The sequence below is a fragment of the Cricetulus griseus genome, assembly GCF_003668045.3.
Source record: "Cricetulus griseus strain 17A/GY chromosome 1 unlocalized genomic scaffold, alternate assembly CriGri-PICRH-1.0 chr1_1, whole genome shotgun sequence".
In the NCBI taxonomy this organism is placed as follows: Eukaryota; Metazoa; Chordata; class Mammalia; order Rodentia; family Cricetidae; genus Cricetulus; species Cricetulus griseus.
Window position 1 is genome coordinate 265,589,155 of NW_023276807.1, and position 24,176 is coordinate 265,613,330.

General features: G+C 39.0%; 1 long non-coding RNA gene across 1 annotated transcript in view; it reads left to right on the top strand.

Annotated features, from left to right (window-relative positions):
* LOC103161398 overlaps positions 1-24,176 on the top strand; it is a 641,004-nt gene that overhangs the window by 219,746 nt on the left and 397,082 nt on the right. Inside the window, exon 3 of the long non-coding RNA XR_004772289.1 lies at positions 11,002-11,696. This is a non-coding gene — a long non-coding RNA (glypican-5). The remainder of the gene's footprint in view (positions 1-11,001; positions 11,697-24,176) is intronic.

Consider the following 24,176-nt stretch of genomic DNA (forward strand, 5'->3'; position numbering starts at 1 on the left):
TAAAAAGGCATTCACTGATGACAAACTAATTGATGGAAATAAAAGCTAAAGGATGATACTCACGTGAAGAATAAGGCTTCTAAAGGGAGGGTGGTTTTGTAGAGTATCTCTGGCAAATGAGAAATACAGTCCAAACAGTTGCATCAGACTTAGGAATCGGTTAGGTCTTGGGTTAAAATGCAAGCCTCAGAGAAAAACTCCAACAAAGTCATACCTCCTCATCCTCAGAGTGTCACTCTCTTTGGGAACCATTTTCTTTCAAACAACCTCACACAGTTTTAAAAATCCAGTTTCATGTAACAATATCCTGTTGAGCCAAGAAATATTATTCATTTTGATAACTATACACCTCTAGGTTCACTAACACATTTTTACAATTGGGTATGAGGAAATGCAAAATCAAAAAAAATTCCATTGCAGCGTATCTGTTTTCTGCCTATCAAACATAATGATTACTCAATAAAGACTGCTTTTGCAGTTATTTGAGATGCTGGTTCAACTTAACTACCCATTTGCCATAAATATTAGTTTATTCCTTCAGGAAAAGCAAGTTACAGTGATTCAGATTTGTGATTTTCCAAAAAACTTTTTATAAATGTAACCAATGAGTTTGTTACCTCCAGGGAATAGACTCACTGCATATTTTGCTAATGATAGTTTTATTCCGATGACATTTTATTACTGTCATGAAACAGTGAGATGACTAACATATAGAGGGGAGATTTATCATGGATTGCAGTTTGGGGAGTCCAAGTCCGTGGTCATTTCCCCCTCAGCCATGCTGCCCCCCCATCAACCATGCTACCGATCATCAGCCATGCTGCCCCATCAGCTGTGGCTCCCTGGTGTGTGCTGGTGCAGCTACAGCCCCACAACCGTCTTCCCTACACCATTCCTCATGAACTGGGGACTTCCAAAAGTTCCCTTTCCCAAAGAGGACATTAAGGTCACACTGGGAATCATGCCTTGGTTTATGTGCATGCGGGTTTTACCTGAACACAGATATGTTCAGGGTGTGCATGCAGTGCCCACAGAGACCATAAGCGGGCATTGAAACCCTGGAGTTCTGGACAGTTGTGAGCCATGTTGTGGGTGCTGGGAACCAAACCTTGATCCCCTGCAAGCACTCCTAACTGTTGAGTCAATTACCCAGCCCTGGAAAAACAGTTCAGTTCTTTTATACATTTACCTTTGGAAAGCTTTTACTCAAACCATGGTAATAACAGTTCAATTTTAAGATAAACTTGAAAATTTAGAATTTAGTTATTCCACGAGAATGACTTTGTAATACTTACAGTGAGGCAAACTGTCAGCCTTAGAGAAATCTGCATAACCTGTGTATCAACACTTTTCAAATGTCAGTACATGGCAGATTTTATCATGAATAAAAGAATAATTTATAAAGCAAAAAAGCAATGCATTTTAATTAACAGAGTAAAGAAATCCCATTCCTAGACTTTAATATTACAACTAATACCTTTGTTTTGATATAATGTAAAATAATGTTAACAACTCTTAAATAATGCTAAATATTTGGGTGAGGTTGAATTTCTCTTTCATGTTGGTCAAGCAGAATTACCTTCTGTTCGAGATTGCATCAACCCTCTCCCATGAAGCCAGGCATTGCTGGAATATGCAAAGATGTGAAACAATGACATTCTTTTTACTGAAGTTTTCTTTTTGGAAATGTAGACATTTTCTTTATAAAATAAGTAATCCATGATCATTTGAGTTTGCCATAGTCACTCATCCTTTCAGGCTCATTTGAACTTTTATAAGGCAATGACTTAAGTGTTACAAGTAGGTCTCAAAAAGCTGGCCTTTGATAGCTACCAGCTGCTCTTTTTTCCTGTCCCATATAGTGTTCAAAGTCTCTGATACAGGCCTATGCTACGATAAACTCTACCTCATCTTCTCCACCTCCTCCCTTAAGTTGTTCAATCATGTTTTATGCTGATAGAGACTCAAAAATTGCTTATTCTTCTAATCCAATTATACATTTAGTTCCCTTGCTAGATTGAATAAATATTTAGGTCACATGTACACACACCACACATACACACACACACACACACACACACACACACACACACACACACACGTGTACACACACACACACACACACACACACAGAGGTTAGGTTTTACTCTCAACTCGGCACAACATAGATTCATCTGCAAAGATTCTCAAGGTGGAATTATCTAGGTTGGATTAACTTCTGGGTTTATCTGTGGAAGATGTTTTTACAACAGCTAGGTGACCTATCCTACAGTAGATGCATTCATTTCTCTCTGCTCTTGACTGTGGATGGGTTATGACTTGCTTCTTGAATTCATGGCCTAGTTTCCCTCCAATGATGGGCTGTATCCTTGTAAACCAACAAACAAAAGGACAAACAACCAAAACTAAAAACTAAAACAAAACAACAATAAAAGCAAACAATAACAACAACAAAATCTGTTTCTTCATAAAGTTGCTTTTGGTCAGGTTATTTTACCATAGCAATAGAAATGAAATTAGAAATACAAACATATTGATATGAATACATATGCACATACCCATGCATCTCACTGGGACAAAATGACTTCAGGCTTCTTGATGAATTCTTATAAACATAAGGAGTCCCGAGAGAAAGAGAAAACCCAAAACTATTGAACTACATTTGTAGGTGTAGAGGTCATCAATTTGTAGTGTCATTTGATATTACAAATGATGTTTGTGTTAGTTACTTTTCTGGTGCTATGATAAGACATCATGACCAAGGCAACTTATTGAAGAAAGAATCTGTTAGGGGCTTATTATTTCAGACAATAGAGCCCATCACCAATATGGTGGGCAGCATGGTCCCAGGCAGACAGGCATAGGGCTAGAGCAATTACTGAGAGCTTGTATATTGATCCACAGGTATGAGGCTAGGAGGGCAACACACTGGGAATGGTGTGAGTCTTTTGAATCCTCAAAGTCTGCCCCCAGTGGCTTATCTTTTCCAATAAAAACACAAGTCTTCTCCAAACAGTCTACCAAGTAGGGATTAAGTATTCAAATGCATGAGCATATAGGAGTCATTCAAACCACCACAATCAGTCGGTGGGTAAAGGAACTGTGTGTAAGCCTGGTGGTCTAAGATTGATCTAAGACTGATCTTCCAAACCTGTGTAAAGGTGGAAGGAGAGAACCAGCTCTCCAAAGTCGTTCTTTGATTTCCACACACATGATGTGGTGACTCTCCCATCCATGTTATGCACATGCATCCACACAATAATAAAACAACATTTTTAACGGTGGTGCTGTATTTTAAAGAAGATGATGTATTTCCAAGACTACTGCTTTTAAATGTTGGCTAAGGAAAGAAATAAATGTTTCATGATTACAGAATGTAGTACGATCATTGGCTCCAGATTTAAAGGCTAGAGGAAATTGGGGAATCTGAGTTTTCGAGAAGTAGCTATTACATTTGGTAATAAAGGCTGCCAGAAATCTCTTGAACCAATTCCATGGTTGAACACATTAGCAGATTCCCTTTCTGTTTACGTATCTTTCTGTCAGTCTTGGCAACATGCACACTTATGAAATGCCATATATTTGGGTTTCCCATGAGTGTCCAGGATCACATCTTTTAGCTTATTCAAATGGTTTCCATCTTGTTTCCCATCTCTACTGCTCAGTCATCAATTTATTCCTGGGGGAGACAGGAAGATTGACCCTTCTCAGAAAAAAAAAAAAACCTTTTGACTATGGATTCCCATCCAGTGTCTGCCTTGCTTCTGTGATTGCACAGGGAGAACTTTCTGGAAGCATTTGCACATGGCCTCAATTTCTGCTGTCTTTCTTGGGTGCTTTCTTCTGGAGCAGCTCTTATAGGAGCCACCCTCTTGTCCTCTCAGTGGCCAACTGTTGGCACTCCTCATCTCAGGTGACTTTGTGGAGTTTAACATGAAATATGGAAGAATGATTCTCTTCCCTTGACCCCAGGGATAATCTCCTTTCTGGATTTTCTGTTTGTTTTGATTTGATTTTTACTTAATGGACTTCTATTCTCTTTCTACTTTCTAGTAATTTATATTTTTCTTAATATGATTTTTGGCCTGTCTTTCAGTTCATCTAGTGTCAAGATTTTACTTTCTCTACTACCCAAGTTTGTTCAAACAGCTTCAATTTGTCCCCTCAAACTTTCATTTTTTTCCCTTCAGTATATACCAGTAAACTGCATTCCAACTTTTGGTTGGCATTTCAGTATTCACCTTGACTTTCTAACTTTCGCATGTTGTTCCATAATGTGGCCTGTCTCTGTAAATAGTACCAACTTGAATCCAACTAGTCCGGCCTAGGCTCCAGAACATGTGTTCTTCTGCCTCTCTCTTAAACTTCTCAAACCAGCAGCAGATCCTTGCTGCTGTATCCCATCCATGTCCTAGCTGATGAAATTAACCAGAATTACAAATCACAGGGAGGAGGAGAGCCGCCACTAAAGGTGTTGGCTTATTTGTTCTTTTAAGATCCAGATTACATAATTAATAAGAAACACTTTTGTGTCACAGTTCTTTGTCTCTGTATTGTTTCTTTGAGCGTATTTTTAAACCACTAGAAATTTTTTTTTAAAATCTCCATTCTACAATGTGTGAAGTGACTGTGTATACACACAGAGACACACAAATACACACGATGGTTATTTGACCCTGATTTTAATGACTCTGCAAGTGCTTTATTGAGTATATTTTCTTTTACTAGAATCTATAGCAACTTTCAGAACATAAATGAACAAAAAATGCTACTAGAAGTAAGTGTAATGCCTCCTGATGGTCAAATTAGCAAAGAGGGAAAAGAAGGAAGAAAAGTTGTGAAAGCGTTTTTCCATGCAGTGCTTGTCTGAATAGAGGAGATTAATGACCAATATGCTAATTCTTAGTGGTGTAGATTAATATCACAGTCACTGTTTATTCATACAGATGACTAATTTCTGAAGAATTATATTACAAATCATAATGTATAGCATTTAAATGTCATTAAATCAATATTCCAGAGAACATTTATTACACATTTTACTTTCCTGAAAAACTTGAGGAAATATGCAAATGGAAGAATAAATTCATCATGAACATTTTTCCAAGCTGGAAAACTCAGTAATTGCTGTGTATTTTATGTAAGTTTGTATGACAACAGTGGACCTTCAGAGATCTTCTGAAGATTAAAAGAAGTATTTAGTGTGGTACTGTAAAAATCACTGGAAAGCATTTTGTAAAGGTTGAGACAGTTAAGATTTATATTATTATATGCGTGATATAACTATTGAGAAATTATTCTTAAATTCTATCCATCTGCTTATCTCTCTGAAATGTAAAGAACAGGGATGCATAGCATCAGGCACAAAAGAGCTTGAAAGTAACTGAGAAGTAATGAAAGTTTTGTTGCAGTTAACATATTCTGTGATGGAGAACTCTCATGTGAAAATATGTAGAGTTGCTCTGAAAATACCTCTTCAGCCCAAATATACACGCTAAGCATCAGCTGACTATCCATGACTGTCATGGTTTTATCTCCTTTCCTGTTTCATTGGTCTAGCTGGAGACATCTGCAGTCTTACCTTGGAAATAACACTTCATATTTTGTGTTTTAACACATTTGTAGGCTTAAAAATCTAAAATGTATTAAGACTCAGAAATTGTCATTTCATGTCATGCTGGAGAGGTTGTTAAAACTCTTTTTTCATGATGGCTACCTGTGGAGTCAATTTGTCTTTAAAATAATAAAAGGCTCATGAAGATTACATTTCTCTAGATGTCAAAAGCCACTCACATATGAGTCTTTTTCAGTTTGTTAAATTTATTTTTTTAATGTTACATGACTTTATTTTCAGTATTTAATTTGAATTTAAATTGTTTTTTGTGTCAGCGATCATTTGCATGTATGTTAAAATACCCTTGATAGGAATTGGGGACTGGGAAACCTGAAGTAAACTTTCTGTACTTGTGTTTTAGCATGCATTTATCACAGAATGCTAATGCCGATAATTGAAATTGGTTCACATGAACTTCATCCATTCAAATCCATGTCTCTGCTAGATTATACACAAATGGTTTTATGATCAATGAATTTCCCCATAAAACTAGGAGGAATTATATTTTTAATCAGATTATAATCCAGGTTGCTGCCTTTTCTTCTTTCTACTACTTGGCATTAAAAGGAAGAAAGACCTGATTTTGACTTCCAAGGTTTCATCTGATATCAAATGAAGGAGATGCCCACTGAAATATTCAATGGCAAACACAAAGGGAGGAAGGGTTTTGGAAGTTTGTTCACTAAGTTTAGTTGCTTTTTATTTTTACTTTTGAGGGCCCGCCACCCAGCTCTCAAATAAATTCACCAAGACCTATTCTTATAAATGCCCAGCCTTATCTTGGCTTGTTCATAGCCAGTTTTTCTTAAGTTATCCCACCCTCCTTTTGCCTCTGGGCTTTACCTTTCTGTAGTCTATATACTTTTCTTTCCTTCTCACTCTGTGGCTGGTTGTGTGGCTGGGTGCCTGGCCCCTGGTATCCTCCTCTCCTCCATTTTTCACTTGCTCCCTCTTCTCTATTTTTCTCCTTCCATTTATTCTCTCTACCTACCAGCCCTACCTATTTCTCCTGCCTAGCCATTGACCATTCAGCTCTTTATTAGACCAATTAGGTGTTCAGGACAGGCACAGTAACACAACTCCACAGAGTTCAACAAATGCAATACAAAAGAATGTAACACATCTTTGCAACATTAAACAAATATTCCAAAGTATAAAAGAATGTAACACACCTTAAGCTAATAGTCCACAGCACTATGTTCCTTAAGCAAATGTGGGCAAATGTTATAGTTTCTTTTCATGGATCATGTGTAGCACCAGAATGGAAAGAAACTTCTTGCTTGGCATCAATGTGGATTTTTCCCATGAAATAAAATTTTGTAATGTAACACATGTCTTATTCTTCACAATTAAGTCACTGGGCAAATTATTCAGCAACCAGCCTACCTTCTGTTCACACTGATGCTACCTACAAATTCTTTTTCACAGCAGCAAATACTTTGTTGTATGTCAATTATTTTTAAAGTTAAAATTCTTTCTAATGCCAGTGTCAGCTCTAAAAAGGAAAGTGTTATCTACTATTGATAAAAAATTGTAATTTTGTTAATTCAAAGTTAATACCCAGAAGTAATTTTTATAACCTCACCTCGAGTTTACTTAACTTAAAAAAATGACAAAAATCATTAAATGGGTTAGTTTTTAAATTGTTTGGGATTATAAGAACCAGCATGGTCATCTGAGGCTTTTCATCTTTACACATTTTTCTCTGTTAAAATATGTAAACACAAAATGTGCTTATCCCAGTTGATTTAAATATTGGCTGTAATACAAACTGAAAGCAAAATAAGTCCCTATGTTGTGATACATCAGTTACACTGTGAAAAACTAACACAAAAAGCCAACTTCAAAATTTTGTTTTGTTTAGACATTTAGAAAATAGTAATCAAAGACAGTCATCAATCTCATTATCAGGGGAGGGAATTTAAGGTAGCCTCTCCTCTGTTGCTTAGATTGTTAGTTGGTGTCATCTTTGTAGATCTCCAGACCTTTCCCTAGTGCCTGATTTCTCTGTAAATCTAAAATGTCTCCCTCTATTATGGTATCTCCTTTCTTGTTTTCTTCTATTCTTCCCCCAACTCAACCTTCCTGTTCCCTCATGTCCTCCTCACCTCTCCTCTTCTCCCCTTCTCATTCTCCTAGCTCCCTCCCCTGGCCTCCCTTGCTCCCAGTTTGCTCAGGGGGATCCTGACCCTTTCCCCTTCTCCAGGGGACCATGTATGTCTCTCTTAGGGTCCTCCTTGTTTCCTAGCTTCTCTGGCGGTGTGGATTGTAGGCTGGTAATCCTTTGCTCTATGTCTAAAATCCACATATGAGTGAATACATACCACATTTGTCTTTTTGTGATTGGGTTACCACACTCATAATGGTTTCTTCTCGTTCCATCCATTTTCCTGCAAATTTAGCTTTCATCCAGCACCTTGTGGTAGTAGAAGCAGACACCCACAGCTAATCACTGAAGTGAACTGGAATCCAGTTGCAGAAAAGAATGACTGATGAGCAAAGGGGTCCAGACCAGGCTGGTGAAACCCACAGAAACAGCTGACTTGAACAACGGGGAGCTCTTGGTCCCCAGACTGATAGCTCGGATACCAGCAAGGGACTGATCCAGGCCTCGGGAATGTGGGTTTCAATGAGGAGACCTCGGAAATCTACTGAACCTCCTGTAGTCGTTCAGTACTTATCCCTAGCATAGGTGTGGACTTTAGGAGCCCAATCCACATAGAGGGATACTCCCTGAGCCATGACACATGGGGTTGGGCCTAGGCCCTATCCCAAAGGATATGATAGACTCTGATGAACCCCTATGGAAGGCCTCACCCTCCTGAGGAATGAAAAGGATATGTGATAAGATAGGGTTTTAGTGGGAGAGGTGGTAGGGGAGGAGGAGAGGGAGAGGGAAATGAGAGTGACGTGTAAAACAATCTTGTTTCTAATTCAAATAAAAAAAGATGAAAAAAGAAAATAGTAATCAAATCAAAGGAGAAGCACCGTAAAGTAAAATACAGTCAGGATTATGTACTTTGTTTATAAATTTATTTTTAATCACACACACAAAGGGTAGTCAAAGCGAGTTTGTTGTCAATAAATAGTACAGGGTGAATTCAGTAAAGAAATAGTATTTGGATGCACTACACCATAATGCTCTGATAAATAGATTATCTTTAATGTTTTTTCATAAAGAAGGTCAATGTACAATATATGTATATACATATATATGCATATATAATTATGGATATTCATAGTAAACTTTGCACAGTCTTGTCACTCGCTATAAAGGGATGATGTTAGAAATTGTAAAGAAACAGTTACATTTTATTTTTGGCTAATAAAAACAATCACAAAAGCTGAACATCATTTAGCGTTGTCAGAAAAAGCACAGGGCATTTGTATTGTTAGGGTCAACCCCCTTCTAATGTCTCTCAACTGAGACGACTGTGCCTGATGTCAGGTACCAGAACCCATTCATACCATATACCTTAGAAACCCTGTGTGGAAAGTACACAGGAATGTGTGTGATAGGAGGGTGTTTTCATCTAGTCTCATTTATCTTAAAAATCAATTCACTTGTAGTCATTTGTTAAATATAATTGCTTGTGAACTATGTCATAATTAATTTCCACACACAAACAATCAAGAAAAGTGGACAAACTTAGATGCTTTATTCTAGTTCAGGCACTGAGTTGAATGTAGCTTTCACAGAGGCTCTGTGGGCTGGGACAGCAGCATCCTGGTTGGGATGCAGCTGGAGGGTTGGCTGTCCTCTGGGGACACTTGCTGATCCTTTCTAAGAGCAGAGAGGCCATGCTGCCTTATTGGTCATTACAGTGTTTCTACGTCTGGTTCATGTGGGAATCACACTAGCTGCATGTCAAATGTAGATTGCTGGACTAAGACAGATCTCTGAAGTGCTCTTGCAGCTTGCTTTTGCCTTCACACAGACCAGTGGTTTGGCCAGTTTGGGAATCCGGTATTAAAGGTGGTTCCCCACCCACTCTCATTCTCTCCCATGTTCACCGAGTTGCTTCAATATACTTGGTACCTGGACCAGTACTAGAACTGCATATGAATAACAGAGTCCTGCCTCATTAGCAATCTAGAGTTTGTAGTCATCTGCCTGAGGAAACTTGGAGGTTCAGTGGCCTTTCCAAGTAGTTACCTTTGATTGCAGGGTACACGTACCCTGATGTTTCACGCTGAGGTCTGGAATGCAGTGTCAGGTTCAGGGAAGTTTAGAATAGAGTGGACACCATTGCACAGTCTTGGTATGGTTCTGCTTTCTTAGTAGCCACTGCTTATATATTTGCTTTTTGTTGTTTCTTTTTGACATTTTCTCCATCTCTTTTATAAGATTCTCAAGCAGTGATTTGGTTACTGAATTATGACTGTGGTCTTTTACAACATAATTAAAAATAACTATGAGGTTGTTGCTATGGGAGATAATTTTATTGACTATATTTTATAATTAATTATATATCGATATAGTCAAGTGTCATTAATTAGTCTAATTATAAAATGTAATTACTAGAATAGTCATGGCGGTTTACTGCTCTTTAATAGGCAGGGGTTGGAATTTCATTTGATCTCAGTGATTACTCCAGTCCCTTCCTTGTAGAATATTCTCCCTCTCTTCATGGAGATATTAGATTTGGTTGGCTGGTTGTGGAGCATCAGCTACTTAGGTAACAAATAAAATGTCCCACAGTCAGCCTTTTGAGGAATAGATTAAGAACAACAAAGTATAAAGGATAAGAGGGTTCCAAATCACTGTCCTCAGGTAGCATCACTTATATTTCTGACTGCTTAACAAGGCGTGGCAATTTACAATGAATAGGGTAGTGAGAAAGCACGGTAGTAGCATATTTTAATGATCTTTGAAAATACCAAAAGGTCTGTGGATTTTCAGGCTGTTCTTTTGGGATCTATCTGCTTTAGGAGGAACTAATATATAACAAGCTTTTATTTTGAAAATGAAAGTAGGGTTAGGGAAAGCTATGAGACTACAGTACCAGGAAATCAAATATTAAATGCTGTCATGTTTAGAAGTATTGACTCCAGGATATGAAAGTAAACAAACTTATCAACAGATTATGACTAGCTATATAATAAAAACTAGTGAAAACTACCCCTCTGTATAACTAACTTTTGGTTTCTGCATTTTTTAGCTGGCTTAGATACTAGGAAATGCACTCTGGAAAGTGCATGTGGTGTGTTTATTGGCGTTATCATGCAGCCATTCTCCTTGGAAAAAATCAGTTTGGTATAACTGTACACTACGGTTTATCTTGGGCTAGTTATGCTAAATTGCACTCATTTGCTGCACGTGGAAGATGGACAGACGTCTTGTCATGAGAACTAAGCCTTCTCCTTTTACCCCCACTGTGTTACAGAGACCCTGGAAACCCTCATCCGCCAAGCAGAGAATTACACCAGTATCCTTTTTTGCAACACCTACCGGAACATGGCCTTGGAGGCTGCTGCTTCTATCCAGGAGTTTTTCACCGATGTAGGGCTCTATTTATTTGGAGCAGATGTTAATCCTGAAGAATTTGTAAACAGATTTTTTGACAGTCTTTTCCCTCTGGTCTACAACCATCTCATAAATCCTGGTGTGACTGACAGTTCTCTGCAATACTCAGAATGCATCCGAATGGCCCGCCAGGATGTTAGTCCGTTTGGCAATATTCCCAAAAGAGTCATGGGGCAGATGGGGAGGTCCCTGCTGCCCAGCCGCACATTTCTGCAGGCCCTTAACCTGGGCATTGAAGTCATCAATACCACGGACCATATGCACTTCTCCAAGGACTGCAGTCGAGCCCTCTTGAGGATGCAGTATTGCCCGCACTGCCAGAGCCTGACGCTCAGTAAGCCCTGTATGGGGTACTGCCTCAATGTGGTCAGGGGCTGCCTGGCTCACATGGCCGAGCTTAATCCACACTGGCACGCTTACATCCGGTCCTTGGAAGAGCTGTCCGAGGCAATGCATGGGACCTATGACGTAGAGCACGTGCTGCTGAACTTCCACTTGCTGGTCAATGACGCGGTACTGCAGGCGCACCTCAATGCGCAGAAGCTCCTGGACCAGGTGAGCAGCTCTTCTGTGCCCCCCCCACACCCCTAGCTCATTTCCTAGAAAGCAATGACCAGTCAGGACACACCCAAAATTATGTGAAAAGTATTGTCATTTGCATCACGTTTTTATGAGCACAGTGAATTTATTCTCTAAGAAACGGTGGTGAGATGAATGGATAGACACGTTTGATTCCAAGTAATCTCATTATATCTATTTTACAACAAAAATTTGATCAGCTAAAATAACACTTTCCCCATCGAGCAGACAGTTTCAATATTGGTTTGGTTTAAATCAAGAACAACATCAATTTGTTCCCACATGTACATTTAACTAGCAACATGAAATGAGGTAGGGTTTTTAAGTTTCTGGACCCTGATATCCTCATTGCTTGGAAGACAGCCCTGCAGATCTCTTCTGCGGCATCCCTTTTTGAGAAGGTGTTATTTATGCAAACTGTCTACCTAGCACCGTTTATAAGAAGATGGGCTGCCACTGATGGGCGGCTGTTGTTAGGGGCTTGGGTGTCCTAGCTTTAGAAAGGGAAAAGATTGCTTTTGTATCCATGAAGTTAAGACTTGGTACCTCGTTGTGCACAAGCATTCCTCGGGATTTTGACAAAGTGATGGAGTGACAGTTTGTCAGAACACGAACTGTACATTCTCTTGTTTTATTTCTAGCAAAATAAGAATGTTTGGAACAAAACACCATCAAACAAGGGATGTAAGAATTTTCCCTTTCTTCGGCTCCCTGTAGAGCTATTTAAACATATTCTGAGTCTCCTTCAGTAAAGTGTCTCATGTTTTGCAGAATGAAGTAGGATGTGCTGTGACTGCTTCTTCTTCATCCTTTCTCCTGAAATAAAATGAATATTCTCTGGTACCCAGACAATCCATCTTCCCACACTGACATTGATTTACTGACTTAACAAATATTCTCATCACGAGGTCTGAATGCCAACTCTTCATTTCTGGTAGAAGGTGGACGTGAAAAGTTTGGGTTTAACCACCACCTTCCACTTTTTTTGTTTGTTTGTTTTTTGTTTTTGTTTTTGTTTCTCCCCCTGTGGCTTTTGCCAGCTGCTTTGATGCCTTTAGAAAATTAGAAATATCGCCCTCTGGTGGCAGTGTTATCAGCATGTGGTATTCACTGGATTTCAACTCCCCAGATTGTGTTCTGCCAATATCCCTATCCAACGAACACTTTCATTTTGCCATTTTGCAGTTAATGTTAAAAACAATGGGTTTCATAATTCATTATTGTATTTTCGTGTGTGTGTGTGTGTGTGTGTGTGTGTGAGAGAGAGAGAGAGAGAGAGAGAGAGAGAGAGAGAGAGAGAGAGACAGAGACAGAGAGAGACAGAGAGAGACAGAGACAGAGAGAGAGAGACAGAGACAGAGAGACAGAGAGACAGACAGACAGAGAGAGAGAGAGAGAGAGAGAGAGAGAGAGAGAGAGAGACTGTGTCTTTTCCATATTTACCTGTCAATGTCCTCCTTCCCTCTTCTCTTGTTCTCAGTCTTGATGGAATAATCCCAGTCCTTGGTCTTTGCTCCTCTATTTATGTAAATCAAATACAGGACAGACATCTAAAAGGACTTAAACTAACAAGAATTTGTAGTTTTAAAATATGGACAGGAAATATATCCATATTATGATGCCCAGTATTTCCAGAGGAAATATATGTGCTAGAAATCTGAGGCCAATCTATAATTCATTTTTTTCTCTTTAAAAATGTTTACTTAGTTTATTATTTTCATGTGTCTGAGTGTTTGTCTGCATAGTGTGTATGTACTGTGAGTGTGCCTGTCTTCCACAGAAGGCGGAAGAGGCCCCTTGAGAGTAATGGTCATTGTGAGGTGCCATGTCACTACTGAGATTTGAACCCAATTCTTCTCCAAGAGTAACAAAGGCTCTTAACCCCTGAGCATTTGTATGCTAGGTAAAATGTTGGGCCAGAGATTCCTGATATATTTAAGAGAATTGAACCTTAAGGTCCCATTTGTTAAAAATTTTTGAGAACCAGAGTGCCTTTTGTATCCTTAAAATCAAGCATGTAGAAATTTATTTTCCTGTTTCAAAGACTGAAATAGCACAGGACTCCAGAAGCAATGCATGCTTTAAATACAGCATTTTCTACCAGTAGCCAAAGCAAACTACTGACAGTGTTAGATCTGAATTTGGCTTGAGTGACCAGGATGGTAGTAATGGATTAGGTGGGAGAGCATTGGTCAATCCCTGGAGCTGGAGACATGAACACTTGCTATTTTCTCTCCCTATTCTAGGGCCAGCCCTGGGCAAATCTTGGTTAAACGGTTTCTTTTTGTATTTCAGATTATCAGTATCCTGTTTGTGTTTTAAGACTCTATTTGATAGAAAGCTTTCATCCCAGGAAATTTTCAGGGAACATTAAGAAATGAGGGTGGGAAGTTTCCACAAGCCGGAAGATGGGGTCAAGGGCTGCAAAGGACAGTGCGATCATAAACTTAGAACTGCAGTGACCTGCACTGGGCCTTGTAAGATTTGCCTTGTCAACAGTTACAACCATTTCTCCCTCCCTCCCTTTCTCTTTAATCTGAGTAGTAATTAAGTTTGCTCTTTGACAATTTCACACAATACTGACCATTCTTACCACCACCTTCACTCATCTCTCTCCTGTTCTGTGTATTCTTCCTTCTACAAATCTTTCCCACATTCATTTGTTTTGTGAATCACTGAATTTACCCTGGGCCATCAGTATGACCATGGGTTTGGAGCTGTCTGTTGGAATTACAAATCTATCAATAGCCCATGGTTCAGTAATAAAGTGTAGAGTTCTTTATACCTCTCTCTCTACCATAACTGACTGTTGACCAAACCAGTGTTGTGCTGACCCAGGGAATTTGGTTCTGGGCTCCTCTCTCCCTTCCATGCTTGACTATTGACAAAACCAGCTGGCTCAAGGAAGGTAATTATGGTTCTGCATTCATTATTGCAATAGTTGCATTGGGGTTGGAGGATAACATTTCACAGCTCCTCCCCTAATCATCTGACTCTTGCATACATCCTATCTTCTCTTCCACAATGTTCTCTGGATATTAGAAGTGGTTTTGGTAGCATAAATGTGTTGTAGGACCAAGGGCTGGACTACCACTTATTTTTAGTATCTTGCATTCATTACCATTCACTGAAAATACAGGCTTCTGTGATTAAGGTGAAGAGCAGGTGTGTGTGTGTGTGTGTGTGTGTGTTAGGAACATAGGTACTTACAAGGCCCTTTCATGCTATGTCTTATTTCTACAGCAGTGGTAAGTTGAGTTTCTAACTCCCCAGGGATGGGTTGTTGTTAACCACACAGACAGTGCTAGGCATGGACTCGCTCCCATGGAATGGGCCTCAAATAAAATCATAAGTCTATTGGATACCCTATACCCAATAGTTGTTCTACTATTGCACACCTGGGTGCAACATTCTTGGGAGGCTGTTTTTTTTTTTTTTTTTTTTTGGTTTATTTAGTTCTCACATGGGTAAGACCATTGCTAACGCTTTTGCTTCTATAGCACACATAGTATCTTCTGACACCTGAAAGTCAGTAGGGAGGACATTTCCAACTCAGAAACAGCTTTCTCTATAGCTTACAATGAGGTGTGTGGTGCTGTCAACAATTGGGTCTGATCCTGTAGTCCTCATTGGCAATCAAGAAGACTGACAGGACACTTCTGTTTCAGGAATCAAAAAAAAAAAAAAAAAAAAAAAGACCCGATTTCATAGAATAAAATTGTCTGATAGATATCTGAAGGAAATAATTATTACTAACAAACTGGATTATTTTTCAAATAGAAAACAACCATGACCTTCATTTTCATTGATTTGGAAAGAAGAAGAAGAAGAAACTGACTTTAAGTTCCTTGTAAATTGATTCATTAATATTTATTTGTGCCAACTTCAAAGTGATTTATAAACTGTTTATCAAGCTTCGATAACCAGTTCACACATCAGTGATTTCAACAAATTCAAAATAAATTGTTGGGGAGTAGCAAATAATGGCTCTCACATTCCCAAAGCAATCTGTGAACTCATGTACTTATCTGTGTGCTCCTCGATAAATACACAGTTCCTCTTAAAGAAATCCATAGAGGTGCCTGATGTATCATACTCTCGTAGGGCAACTTCAACCTGAAATAAAAATAAGTTCTTAGTTTATTGACAAAATCATATTACATACACACACAACTGCCAGTAACAGAAGTATCTTTAAAAAGACTATTCTTTAAATGCTACAGTTTTCCTGTAGATTAACTTAAAATTTAACTTAAAAACATAGAAGCAGAGCCAGAAAGAGGGGAATTAAATACACAGGTGCTTATGAGGCTGGGTCATACATCTGTCAGTACCATTCTCTAGCACAGCGGCTCTCAACATTCCTGAAGTTGTGACCATTTAATACAGTTCCCAATGTTGTGGTAACCTCCCCCCCATAAATTATTTCCATTGCTGCTTTATAACTGTAATTTTGCTACTGTTATGAATCATAATGTAAATATCTGACGTGTGAGATGTCTGGTATGAGGTCCCTGTGAGAAGAAGGTTGTTTGAACCCCAATGGGGTCAAGACCAACAAGCTGAGAAGCAGGACTCTAGCAGTAGTCCAAACACTTCCCTTGTAAGTTTCGTTTGCTCCAAGGTTAAATGTTGCAGTTAACAACTCCACATCTAGAGTATCAAGGAACCTAAGATGAGCTCTCCTACTTAGTGTTTGCTACAGGGTGTTTAACTCCTACAGAGTTCTTGTTAAGTTACCCATGCAGTATTGATAGCGATTTGTCTGGCTGCATTCACAACAATTTAGAATCAGTGTATGATCCACTTTAGAATTACAAGTCATTTCAAAATTGCAGTCAAGATGGGCTGTGCACCACAATGTAACTTAATTAGATGGTAAGAGGACAGTTATCTTACCATTTTCTGGTTTCTTCTTTAATTTCTTTCTTGAAGACTCAAAGTTCTTGTTATACAGGAATTTCACTTGTTTGGTAGAGTTACCTCAAGATATTTTATGTTGTTTGTGGCTATGGTAAAGGGTGATGTTACTCTGATTTCTTTCTCAGCCCATTTATCTTCTATGTATAAAAGGACTGCTGATTTTTTTGAGTTAATCTTGTATCCTGCCACTTTGCTGAAGGTGTTTATCAGCTGTTGGAGTTCCCTGGTAGAATTTTTTGGGTCATTTATGTAAACTATCATATCATCTGCAAAGTGAAAGTTTTGACATCTTCCTTTCCAATGTGTGTCCCCTTGGTCTCCTTTTGTTGTCTTATTGCTCTAGCTAGAACTTCAAAGAGAGATGGAGAGAAGAGGACAATTATCTCATTCCTCCTATATACACTGAAATTTACCCAGGTCTGGAAAAGTCTGGTAACATTTTATGCTTATAAGTATGTCAACCATACACTCATATAAAAATTGAAAGTAAACATTTAAACAGTAGCTTGGGTTAACCAGAATATCTGCTCCCTTTCCTCTAATATGTGGCACCCACTTTCTATAATCTTGTCCACGAGGCTGTCTGCAAGCTGGTACAAAGGATCAAATAAGATAAGAGCACATCACTGGTTCCCTTCTTGAATTGTATAGGAATCACCAATAACTGGACCCCCTCCCTCTACATTCTATACTGTTGCAAATAAATCAGGAAAGTCAGGTCATTAAACCACAAATAATGTATCACTACAGATGGGGGTTTCTAAGTGGTGGGAAGGAAAAGGCAGATTGTGCAGGTTTGGGTGTAACATATTCACTAACAGACTATGGATTGTTTTTCAAATAAAACAACTGAGATTCTCCTATTTATTTGAACCACAAAATTCCAATCGCCGGCTCTCCTTAGAAGACAATACATGGACATACAAATTAGTAAAGCCTTACATATATGTAAGAACACTATAGTTCATTCTTTTGAGGCAAAGACCTAAGAGTAAAACTTAGGTGTCTTTATTTTTGAGATATGACATGATGATGCCAAGATTTGGTTTGTAAAGCTTTATTAAAGAGATTTAAACACGGCTTTCATTTTGTAGTTTATTTTGGATATGTAGTGTGCCCGTTTGGACATGATACAAGAATATACCTAGTTAAAACAGAGAGGAGCTCAGAATAAATACAATTCTGGGGTTGCTTTATGTACTGCCACAATATATATAAAGTTGACAAGTGTATTGGCATCTTGTTTCACCAGTGGACTTGCGGTGGTGGCCTCATCTTAGGGGCACGGCTCAGGTGTGCAGCTATGGCCCCTTATAAGGAAGAGGAGGGGTTGGCTCACTCTCTTGTGCGGTAGTTGGAGATGGGGAAGGGCAGAGACTGAGTCTTCAGGAGCAGGAAGGTTGTGGTGATTATTTACCATTAATTCTGTAAGTGCTTCCCTAATAAATACCTGTTAACCATTTATCTGGGTCTTAAGGACCATTTAAACCCACCTTCAGACAAGGCTCAGCTCAGTGGACAAGGTAAAGGCAGTTGCCTCGAAGCTAGACTTACATGAGTTCCATCCCCAAGCCCTGCATGGTAGAAGGAGAGAAATGGCTAGCAAAAGTTCACTTCTGACCACCCTAAGTACACCATGTCATGTATGTGCTCTTCCAAAGTAAATAATGTACAACATATTGGCTGCAAAGACATTGTTTATTGAAGAGATTTCACTCACGTACATGCTGTACTTTGCTGCCACAGAAGTGGTGATCAGAAGTTCTGCCTCAGCTACCTGATGGCTGTGAAATTCACTCACAATATTTGGAGGATACCATTTTTACCCTGGCTTACCTTTTGGCCAGCTTCAATGGTTGATACTGGTTTTGTGGCTTAAATGGGTTTGAACCTTCGGAAAGAGGACACAGTACCTGGACAGAGGAGCAAAGGGGCATGAGCATTAATTTAGTGATGGTTGCAGAGCAGAAGTCTAGGTGTCTAGGAGAAGATGCAGTTTAGACGAGAAGCATTCAAAGTGGGTTGAGCAGAAATGGAGGGACTATTCTAATAAAGAGGAACTGGAAAGCTCCAGCATACGGAAATGGCACTCAGTACAGCTTATACTTCTACACAGATTAATTAGAAAGGGTTCAGCCACTAACATATGGGCAATCAATGGTGACAGGGAGTTGGTTCCGCAGAAACACTTGCAGTTAGCATGAGGCCATAATTGGTTTCTAGTTTCAATGGTAGGGTTTCTGTATTCAGCTCTAATGCAGGACAATAATTTGAGACAAGTTTCTCATGTTGGCGTGACCCCAACCATGACATTATTTTCATTGCTACTTCATAACTGTAATTTTATTACTTTTATGAATCATAAATGTCTGTGTTTTCTATGGTCTTGGGTGACCCCTGTGAAAAGGTCATTTGACCTCCAAAGGGGCCATGCCCCACATGGTGAGAACCACTGCTCTAGAATGTCTTCACCCTCGGATGATGGGTTTTCTTCACATGCCTGATGGTACACAGAGTCCTCACCCTTTTGATTTCTCATCTGCACATGAACCGAAGACTGATGGCAATGGGTGCATTCAAGTTAATCCCTGTTGATACTTTTGTAGACAAGGTCTTACATAGCCTTGGATAGTCCTGAACTCATCATGTAGGAAAGGACTACCTTGGACTTGTGGTCTTTCTATGTAGTACTGGGAGTACAAGGAGCGAACAGCTCCACATGACACTCTCATTTTGACCATGTGGTATCTTTTTAAAGATTGAGATGACTGACAGTGAAGGTCAGTCAATTGATGGGGAATGGTCTTCTGTTTACGTTTATCTTATTGGTTAATGAATGAAACACTGTTTGCCAATAGGGCAGCAAGATAGGCGGGACTAGGAGATGAGGAGGATTCTGGGAAAAGTAGGCAGAGTCAGTAGGACTCAAGAGAAGTAACCAGTCTGGACACTTTCTCTGGTAATAAAGACCACGTGGAAATACTTAGATTAATAGAAATGGGTTAATAATTAAGAGCTAGTCAATAAGAAGCTCAAGCCAACTGCCAACAGTTTCATAATTAATATAAGTCTTATGTGTTTATTTGGGGACTCTGAGGTGGCTGTGGAACCAGGTGGGAATGCTCACAACAATCAATATTCAAGTTTCTCAGTTATAAAATCTAAAATTCTTTAGAAACACATTAGAGAATGAACTTGAATAATTTTTGAATAAATATTCCAGAGGAATTTGAACTTGTATGGTTAATTTATGAATTTGTCTCCCTGAGGAATATTGTGACATAAATTCCTTTAAAATCAGTAATGACAGTCATATTTTTTTACTTCTGTCTGATGTCTTAAGAAAAGAAAAATAATTAAGATTCTTGTGAGTGCCCTTTGTTCTGATAGCTGTCAAGATAGAGCTCCTCCAGGAGAGCACTCTACCAGGTTTGTGAGCAGTGTCAGATGCTGAAAGGTCTGTGTATATGTTAAATGACATCCCGCATACACGGGAATGCAAAGCGTGAAGAGGAAGTCATGGCCACCTTCCTCTTGCAGTACTTGAGGGCCACATTCACTTTCATCTCAGGCACCACCATCCTGGGCAGTGTGTCTCAATTTCACCCTAAATACAACAGGGGAAGTAATCACTTAGATTCTTCCCAATCAATCTTAATATCACTTATGTATTTATTTTTGTTAAATTACAGAGGTTTCTCTGAGATATCAAAATATTATGACCCTTCCTTTTATCTAAAAGACTTACTGATTCCTATCACCTTGCATTGATTAATTTGATCAGAGTTGTGATAAAATACCAGACCAAACACTTAGTGGATGAAGGGCTGAATTTGTCTTCCTCCTTCAGAAGAGAGGAGATCATTTGGTCTCATATAATTGCCATAAAAGTCATGTTGTTGGGAGTGTGTGGCACTGGACAGCTGTTTGTATCATAGAAGACAAGAAGAAAACAAAGGCAGGATTCATGCAGGAATCTTATGATGGCAAGAATCTGTTCATAGTGACCTACACCCAAGTAGGCCCCAACTTCAAAAAAAAAAAAGCATTCAAAAGGTGAGATACAAAAACAGGCATACAGCTGGAATCAAGTTATTCAAATCATGAGTATATGTGGGACATATATTATATTCCAACTATAACAAGTATGTGTTTGTTGTTTAACATAACATATTTAATGCTTTTGGATCCAATCCATTGCCCACTCCCTGCCCTCCCAATTCTTCCCTAACCTCAGGCCCCACATTTTTCCTCCAAAATTCATGTTTTATTTCTTTTAAAAATTTAAAACAACCACTGATTCCATTTAGTGATTATAATACATTCACACACATATATACATATATGTGCATAATATGTACATATTATGGGTCTTAGACTATCAGCTGTAACATGAGCAGCCTCTAGGGTCTGAATTCCTGAAGACAATTGAGTCTTCCAACTCCTAGAAACCATCAGTTACCGACAGCTCCTTGGGTAAGCCTGGAGCTTCAGGATCCTCTCCCCATCAATTCTGAGACTTTGGTTGGCTTGATCTTATTCAAGTTTGGTGCATGCAGCTATAGACACTGAATGCATGTGTGAATTTCACTGTCACATCCGTAAAATACTGTTTCTTTACAGCATCTACTCTCTCGGACTCCTACTTGCACCTCTGGACCCCATTGCGTGATGGTTGTGGGGAGAGTGTAATGTAGCTGTCGCTTTCAGACTTCAGTCCTCCAGTCTCTCATTCTCTGCACATTGACTGCTTGTAGGACTCTGCATCACTCACCATCTGTTGCAATATCGAGCTTCTCTGATGAAGGTTGGGGGTGCACTAATCTATGGTTATAAAATGAGAACATAAAGGACAGTTTATTACTTTGTCCAGTTAATAGAATAATAACAGTAGGCTTCCCCTTGGGGACTATGAACTAGCCAGTGACATTTTTTTGACCCTTCTAACATTTTATGCACAGATTCCACTGTATGGTGTAGATTTTAAAACTAACCAGAATATGATTGGTTACTTTCATAGCACTCATGCCATTGTTGAATAACTCTGTATCTTGCCGGGATAATTATCACTGTAGATAATGCCGGGGTCTGGCCTGTGTCAGTCCCACACTACAGAGGCCATCTATTCCAGACTGATGTCTTTGGGGCTTCGATTGGAACCAGCCGAACAGCCCCGGGTCCAACCCTGTGTGGTTGGATCTGGGAAATCCTAGCTACCCAGCGGCCTTAAGGATGAGACAGAGATATCTTGTCATCTTAGGAGGGTTCTCAGTCAGTACGGAAAACCACAGTTTATTCAAGCATCCCCTTAAATAGCTTTCCAAAGGTAGGGGTACTGGCAGAAGGTATCTATTATCATGTATAGAGTTGATACCAAATATTTCCTTTAATGCTAGAGACACCCCTAAAACTACACATCCTCACTAGCCTTCTGGCGTGGCCCAATAGTCCCCAGGCATGTTTCACTAGCCCCCAGGATAGGTGTGGAGCCACCCAGGGCCTAGGTCTATTGTTTTACAAACTAGGAGACATTCTCCACCTTGGCCAGGCCATCTGGAGGTAACCAGCTGACATCTAAAAGACAATGGGAGATTCAAGCTCCTGGAATTGAGCTGAGGCCTATATCCAAAATATCATATTTGGGCCCCAGGTTTACAGTATTCACACATAGGTAAGACTTTGGTTGACTATCATCCCTTAGTGGCATACATAGAGCATCTTTCAGCATTATGAGAAAAAGCCAGTACTAATAAAATGTTCTGGTCAGTACAGCTTGGTTACTCCATAGAATAGGACTCGGTATGCAGTACATTCAGCAATAGGGTCCTATTTTTTGAATGATAACTGAGAAAGTTGGCAATAGCCTGTAATATTTGGGAGGTCTATTGAAACTTGATGACCAATTATTTGAAAACCTATACCTTGCACTGGATGTTTTATTGGCTATCGTGTGGTATTTGGAGGAAGCATTATCTCCCATTGTGGTGTAACTCCATTTAGACCCCATTAACATATGTATCTGTTTATATTTTGGAAGGTTCTACAGTAGTAGGTTTTTATATTATAATATTTAAAGTTTTTTTTAAAATTTGTAGGTTTCTAGATCTTTGTTTATGGATAAGCAACAATTTAACCATTTCTCTCTCCCATCCTGCCATTTTATTTATTTATTTATTCTTTCATTTATTCATTAGTTTATTCTGTGTGTGTATTCAGAGTAGTTGCAGGCAGAGGTCAATGGAGGACAGCAGATCCCTTGGAGTTGTAATTACAGGAGCTGCCTCTCATGGGTGCTGGAACCTAGCCTAGTCCCTCTGCTAGAGGAGGAGGTGCCTTTCACCACTTAATCTTTCCAGGCACTGGTGAGGATTTTCGTAACACTTCTATGGCTTTTATGTAACACCTTTGGCACTTAATTATCATTTGAACATTATGGATTCTTTTTCAAAACTTCAGCAGTTTTCCAACGAAATTATTCACTACAAAATTCAGATATGCGGATAGGGCTAATTCAGCAAATGCTGGTTTGGGCTTGGAGGTTTACAGTTGGGAGATCTCGGGGTTGATAATTCACGTGAGTAGTGTTGGCAACATGATGGATCGTCTAGAAACACACTGTGCTCTCACTGTCCCAGTGTCATTGTGAAGTAGTTTAAAGTGAGGCATAGCATCTGTCTTCTCTTCAGTTTCCTCCTCTAGAAAGTGAATGAATTTACACTTGTCTATCCCTACCTCCTACCTGCACTGGGGCTTCAAAGAATCTGTGTTAGTGGTCAGAAAACCATAAAAGCAAAAATCACCTCTCTTAATCTTTGGAGGATGTTTGGATAACTGGCCTCTCTTTTTAAATTATACATTAAATGGAATACCACAGAGATGTGATGAACTCAGTATCACATAGGTTATGACTATAATATTCCAAAGGGGAAATGAATTTATACATGTAAAATAGAATTTCTATGATTTCCAAGAAGAAAAAGGAGAAGAAATACTGGAAAAGTTCTTATATGTTTAAAAATTCAGATGGTGGGAGACTAGTTTCTTATATAACGACATTGAAAACAACGTTTCCAAGGTACAAGATGGTTCAAGGTACTAATAATTTTTTTTGTTTAAAACATTTTGTTCTCAGTGTATAACATTTCACTCTATACTGTGTTACTCTTTGGGGGTTCTTTCTCCTATGCTCTGGCTCATTGCTCTGGTTTCGGGCCATGACACCTGCCTGCATCATTGGTGATGATCTAAGTTGGCATTCTGGAGTCATGGGCACACTGTGGGCTCATATATGTGCTCTGTTGAAAGCATCTGTGTCAACTGAGAATCTGATAGAGTGTTGCCAGAGGGTAAACAAAGGGCAAAAATAAAAACAAATGAGAAAAACACTGAAGATGCATAACTTATAAAATATGCAATCCACAAATACTGTTAATAATTTGCCAAATAGTAATAGAATACACTTACCAATAAATTAAAATGTGGGAATAAACACAACAACTGAAGTAAAATTAGTAGAAAACACAATCTTTGAAA